The sequence below is a fragment of the Sturnus vulgaris genome, chromosome 6, assembly GCF_052056855.1.
Source record: "Sturnus vulgaris isolate bStuVul1 chromosome 6, bStuVul1.hap1, whole genome shotgun sequence".
Taxonomy (NCBI): domain Eukaryota; kingdom Metazoa; phylum Chordata; class Aves; order Passeriformes; family Sturnidae; genus Sturnus; species Sturnus vulgaris.
The window spans coordinates 47,875,051-47,881,050 of NC_142248.1; the positions used below are offsets into that span (position 1 = coordinate 47,875,051).

The 6,000-nt window shown below is 49.4% G+C and overlaps 1 long non-coding RNA gene across 1 annotated transcript in view; it reads right to left on the reverse strand.

The window, feature by feature from the left end:
* Positions 1-3,553, reverse strand: part of LOC148223481 (uncharacterized) — a 305,708-nt gene extending 302,155 nt beyond the window's left edge. Inside the window, exon 1 of the long non-coding RNA XR_015804306.1 lies at positions 3,345-3,553. This is a non-coding gene — a long non-coding RNA (uncharacterized LOC148223481). The remainder of the gene's footprint in view (positions 1-3,344) is intronic.
* Between the last annotated feature and the right edge of the window lie 2,447 nt (positions 3,554-6,000).

The window sequence follows — 6,000 nt, forward strand, 5'->3', positions numbered from 1 at the left end:
GGATATTCAGCCCTAAAAAAATGGCTCCTCACGAAAAGCACAGTCATTCCCGAGGAAATGTGTTTTCCCAAGCTTCCCACGAGCACACAGCTCCCACCAGCATTCCCAAACAGGGAACAGCACCGGGAGCCAGAGCCAGCCCTGCAGGCACATCCCTGGGAGGAACAGCGGGGAGGGAGAGTCACAGAATCCCTCAGAGCTCCATCAATCCCAACAGCAGCAGCTCCATGGACACCACGGCCTCAAATGCCACATCCACACTTTGCTGAACATTCCCAGGGATGGGGACTCCACCCTGCCCTGGCCAGTCTGTTTAGATTATTTACAACTCTTGCCATGATATTTTATTTTTTTTTTCCCCAAATATCCACCCTGAGCCTGCCCTGGCCCAGCCTGAGGCCGTTCCCTCTCCTCCTGTCCCTGTTCCCTGGGAGCAGATCCCAAATCCCCCCGGCTGTCCCCTCCTGTCAGGGAGTTGTGCAGAGCCACAAGGGCCCCCCTGAGCCTCCTTTTCTCCAGGCTGAGCCCCTTCCCAGCTCCCTCAGGAATTCTCCATTCCCTTCCCAGCTCCCTCAGGAATTCTCCATTCCCTTCCCAGCCCCCTCAGGAATTCTCCATTCCCTTCCCAGCTCCCTCAGGAATTCTCCATTCCCTTCCCTGGATGCACTCCAGCCTAAAAGTGTCCCCAGGACGGGAGATGTGGGGCAGGCACTGCCCTGTGGGACCAGCTTTGGGAGGGGACAGGACAGGGGAGGTGACACATTCACCCTCCAAGGACAGGACAGGTGTCACCTTCAGCACCACGGCCCTGCAATGTCCCCCTGCAATGTCCCCCTGGAATATCCAGTCACCCAATCCCTCACCCACACAGATCTCCCTGGATTGTCTAAAAATACCAAAACACAAGAGGCAGAGCAGCCTCCAGGAGCTCAGAGCCCTCCAGCAGGTCAGAGCCTGCGAGCCCCTTGTGCTGCTCAGGAAAATGCAAACCGAGGAATAATCCCACAGGGTTTTAGATCAGCTAGGTTTTATGCAAAAGGAATTAACCTTTGTAGCCCCGGGCTCCATCCCATCAGTCCCACCCCATGGTGATGACATCTTCCAGAGCCTTCTTGCTCAGCACTCCTGAATATGTTTAAAAAATTCCTGCACAAGCAAAAATGGGACAAAGCACAAAGCTGCAGGTGAGGATGAGAAAACTGATGGGCACCTTCAGAGTGAAAATATCCAGGTATTTGTGTTTCCTGCCCAGACACACCCATGAATCCAGAAAATTCCCCTGGTTTCTGAATCCCAATAATCATCACTGGTGACCTGATTTCCCTCACATGCACCTGGGATTTATTCTGGACCTGGATTTATGCTGGACCTGGGATTTATTCTGGACCTGGGATTATTCTGGACCTGGATTTATTCTGGACCTGGGATTTATTCTGGATGTGGATTTATTCTGGATCTGGATTTATTCTGGATCTGGGATTTATTCTGGACCTGGATTTATTCTGGAATCTGAATTTCAGCCAGCCATGGGACTCCCAGTGCCCCCAGCCCTGGCTGGGACTGAGGGATAATAAAAAAATAAAGTAATGAGCCTCTAATCACCAATAAAATTGACGATGCTGGGCAAAAATATCCATCCAAGAGATTCCATCTGCAATCCATTAAAAAACTGTGAGTGAAGTCCAAGGACAATTTATTCTTCTTCTTTTTTTTTTTTTATCCTGGGCTTTCTCACAGGATTAACCTCAGTTTGGAGGGGTCAGTTTTCCTTTGGACTTCTTGATGGCACAGGGCAGGGATGGATGGGATGTTGGGAATTGGGAATTCCTGGCTGGGCTGGAATTCCCAGATTTGCTGTGGCTGCCCCTGGATCCCTGGCAGTGCCCAAGGCCAGGTTGGACATTGGGACAGTGGGAGGTGTCCCTGCCATGGCAGGGGTGGCTCTGGGGGGGATTTGAGGTCCCTTCCAGCCCAAACCATTCCAGGGTTCCCTGATTCTCTGGCAGGCTGAGGTTGGAAGCCGTGTCCCAGGTAAATGCAGGAGGTGCCAGCAGCCCCCAGGCTCTGTCCCTGTCCCCTCCCTCCCCTGGAGCCGCTGGTGGCCACAGGGCTCAGAGCCAGGGGCCAGCGCAGGGCTGAGCACGGGGGGAGCAGAGAAACCGGCCAGAAATTCAGTGTGAAATCAGAAATTCAGTGTGAAATCAGGAATTCCGTGTGAAATCAGAAATTCTGTGTAAAGCCAGAAATTCAGTATGAATCAGAAATTCGATATACAGTCAGAAATTCAGTGTACAATCAGAAATTCAGTGTACAATCAGAAATTCAGTGTGCAGCCAGATATTCAGTGTGCAGAGAAACCTGCCAGAAATTCAATATGAAATCAGAAATTCAGTGTACAATCAGAAATTCAGTGTAAAGCCAGAAATTCAGTATGAATCAGAAATTCAATATACAGTCAGAAATTCCGTGTGAAATCAGAAATTCAGTGTGAAATCAGATATTCAATATACAGTAAAAAATTCAATATGAAATCAGAAATTCAGTGTACAATAAGAAATTCAGTGTACAATCCCAAATTCCATGTTCAGGCCCCCAAATTCTGGGCTGCCATTCCCTGCTGTCCCTGGCCCTTCACAGCCCTGGGATTCAGTCACTGCCTCTGAGCAGAGGCTTCACCTCCAAAAATAACAATTCCTCCTCATTTTCAGCTGGGTTTAACCGTGAATGTGTCACATTCTCAATGTCTCGTGATGGAAAGCCTTAATGCCTATTAATTAGGATCACTATTACTATTTTTATGTGAAGTCTCCATGGTAATAATTCTGCTGGGGAAGGTGCCAGGGGAACATTGGGGTTGATTTTGATGTGAGGAGCTCAGAGCATTGGCTCTCAGTGTCCCAGCAGGGTCACTGTGACAGACGAGATGCAGATTTTGTCCCTTTTCATCAGTTCCTGAGAGGATCATTTTGAGAAGCAGCTACTCTAATTTCGGGAGTTCAAGCACAGGAGTGTCTGTACATGTAATTACCTTCCCTTACCAACTTGATTCCGTGTGAGATTGCTTTCTAGTGTGCAGAATTTCTTGTTTGAAATTCCACCAAGCAGAGCTTAGAATTTCCTTCCCTGATACATTAAAAAAACCTTTTTCTTTTTAAGAGAAAAATGGATCAATCCACTCACACCATGAGAGAGGCAGCTCTTGACTTCCTCTGGATTAAAATATTCAGGCTGCATTCCATTTTTTTCTTTATTTGCAGGCTGGTTTTTTCCCAAAACTTATTTATTCTTGCTTTTGTTGTGTTGTCATCTGAACACTCCTCACTTTTTCCCCATGGCAGGGACACCTCCCACTGTCCCCAATGTCCAACCTGGCCTTGGGCACTGCCAGGGATCCAGGGGCAGCCACAGCAAATCTGGGAATTCCAGCCCAGCCAGGAATTCCCAATTCCCAACATCCCATCCATCCCTGCCCTCTGGCACTGGGAGCCATTCCCTGGGTCCTGTCCCTCCATCCCTTGTCCCCAGTCCCTCTCCAGCTCTCCTGGAGCCCCTTCAGGCCTGGGAATATCCTGGTGACTCCAGGAATGACCTGGTGGCCCCAGGAATAACCTGTAGGTCCTGGGAATAACCTGGTAGCCTTGAGAATAATCTGGTAGCCTCAGGAATGATCTGGTGGCCCAGGAATGATCTGGTGGCCCAGGAATGATCTGGTAGCCCCAGGAATGATCTGGTGGCCCAGGAATGATCTGGTAGCCCCAGGAATAGTCTGGAACACGGGAAAGAGGAGGCTGATCCATCCGAAGCAGCCCCAGGCACAGCCCAGTGCCCGCTCAGCCCTCAGGGACTGATCACTCCTGATTTCCCTGCTGAGGGCAGGCAAAACTCTCACAGACAAATATATAAATAGATTTATCTCTCAATAAATATATTTTTCAGCTCTGGCTCCTGTATTTGTCCTGTGATTTATCCCACAGTCAATATTTCATCTTGGCCTTGCACTCCAAGGCGAGTGTTTGCCTCTAAAAGCTTTTTGTTAGGGCAGTTTTGGGGCTTTTCTCTCTTTGAAGATGTCTGTGGCTGTTTCCAAAATGAGATGATGTGCTGAGATGTAGTAAAGGCATAACAGCAATTCAGACCAAAAAATCTGAAGGGTTTTGGCTGAAACTGTTCACCAAATCGAAGCTAATTTGCAGAAGATTGTGCTCAACACCAAATTGAAGTTTTTGATGTAATTAAGCTGTTCCTCCTGCTTTGGGTGATTCTTGCCTGCTCTGCATTGCTGATATTAATCTCAGATTACCTTTTTACGTGTGGAGACTGTGATGGCAAAGGGAATGATGGCACAAACAGATTTAGAAATCAGCTCATTTGGGGTTTTCCATAAGCAGATCTCATTTTTTGATCCAGAACCACAATACCCGTGGAAAAGGCACCTTCTCATTTTGCATTCCTGTGACAGTGAAACAGCAAACAGGTTTTTAAATAATGACTCCCAGTTTGAAGCCTTGTGTGATGAGCCCAGCCTGGTTTAGCTGCATTGCCCTGAAGGTTTCAGAGCAGGGAATTGCAGTGAGGTCATTCATTAAAATCAGCTCCCAAACTCCACTGAAGTGGCTGCAGTGTCCCCCAGGGTGGCCCTGGGGACACCCTGGGCTGCTCAGGCTCCTCCTGACCCCACCCAGGGGTGGCTGCAGGGTCAGGGCTCCCCAAACACTTGTCCAGGGGAGCAGGAATGGAGGAGATTCCCTGAGCCCTGCTGGGATTGCAGCTGCACTGCAGCAATAATGGGGCTTTTACACTCGGCCTGCACAGAGCTTTGGGCAAATCATTCGGGCAAATAGTCCTTTATTCCTTTATTCCTCATTTTGTCTGCTTGCTTTTTCTCCTTGTGCTTCTTCCTTTTCCTTTGGATAAATTCATTGTTCACATTTATCCTTCATTCTGATTTATTTCTTTGAAGAATGTTTAATTTTAAACTCCCACGGGGACCATGGAGTGCTGGTTTTGCTGGGACAGGACCTGGAGGGGCTGGGGCAGCTCTGGGGAAGGGAAGGGGCTGGGGAGGGGCTGGGGAGGGGCTGGGAAGGGGCTGGGAGGGGCTGGGGAGGGGCTGGGAAGGGGCTGGGGAGGGGCTGGAGCCCCAGGAGAGGCTGGGGAAGCTGGAGAGGGGCTCAGGGAACAGGGACAGGACAAGGGGGAATGACCTCAAGGTGTGCCAGGGGAGGTTTGGGTTGGACGTTGGGAAAATTCCTGCCTGGAAAGGGTTGGGAAGCATCGGAATGGGCTGCCCAGGGTGCAGTCCCCATCCCTTGGGGATGTGGCACTTGGGGACATGGGCAGTGGTGGCAGTGCTGGACCCCATGGGCTCAGAGGGGTTCCCCAATTCCCAGACAATTCCGTGATTCCAGGTGGATCCATACCTGGAATCCTGCCTGGGTGTGGCCAGGAGGCCCCTGAGGGGTCAGGGTGAGGGGTCAGGGTGGGGGGTCAAGGTCAGGGTGAGGGTGAGGGGTCAGGGTGAGGGTGAGGATGGCTCTGAGCAGCCCTGGGGGTGCTGTGAGAGACAGCAGCTCCAGAAATGTCACATCTCCTGAGCAGGACAGCAGCAGGGTCCAGCCTGGAGTTAACCCTGAGCTTTATTTCCTTTATTTTATCACAGCCCTGGGACCTTGGAGAGATTCCTCTCCTGTGCCACACAAAGCACTTTGAAATCTAAAGTCACATCAACACCAAAAAAAAAAAAAAAAACAAAAAAAAAAAAAAAAAAAAAAAAAGTGATTTTTCAGCCCCCACAACGGCAGTCCAGGACAGAGCCTCTCTGAGAGATGAGCACTTATGTGAAAAATTTACGTGAGATATAAAATAGCTCAGCTCAGATATTGATTAGGGGCTGAAACAGAAGCAGTTACAAGTAATTTATTCTTTATACCCTGACATAATACAGGAATTATTTAATTAGGAAGGGAATTATTTACAGAAGGTGCATTTGTGGCGAGTTTG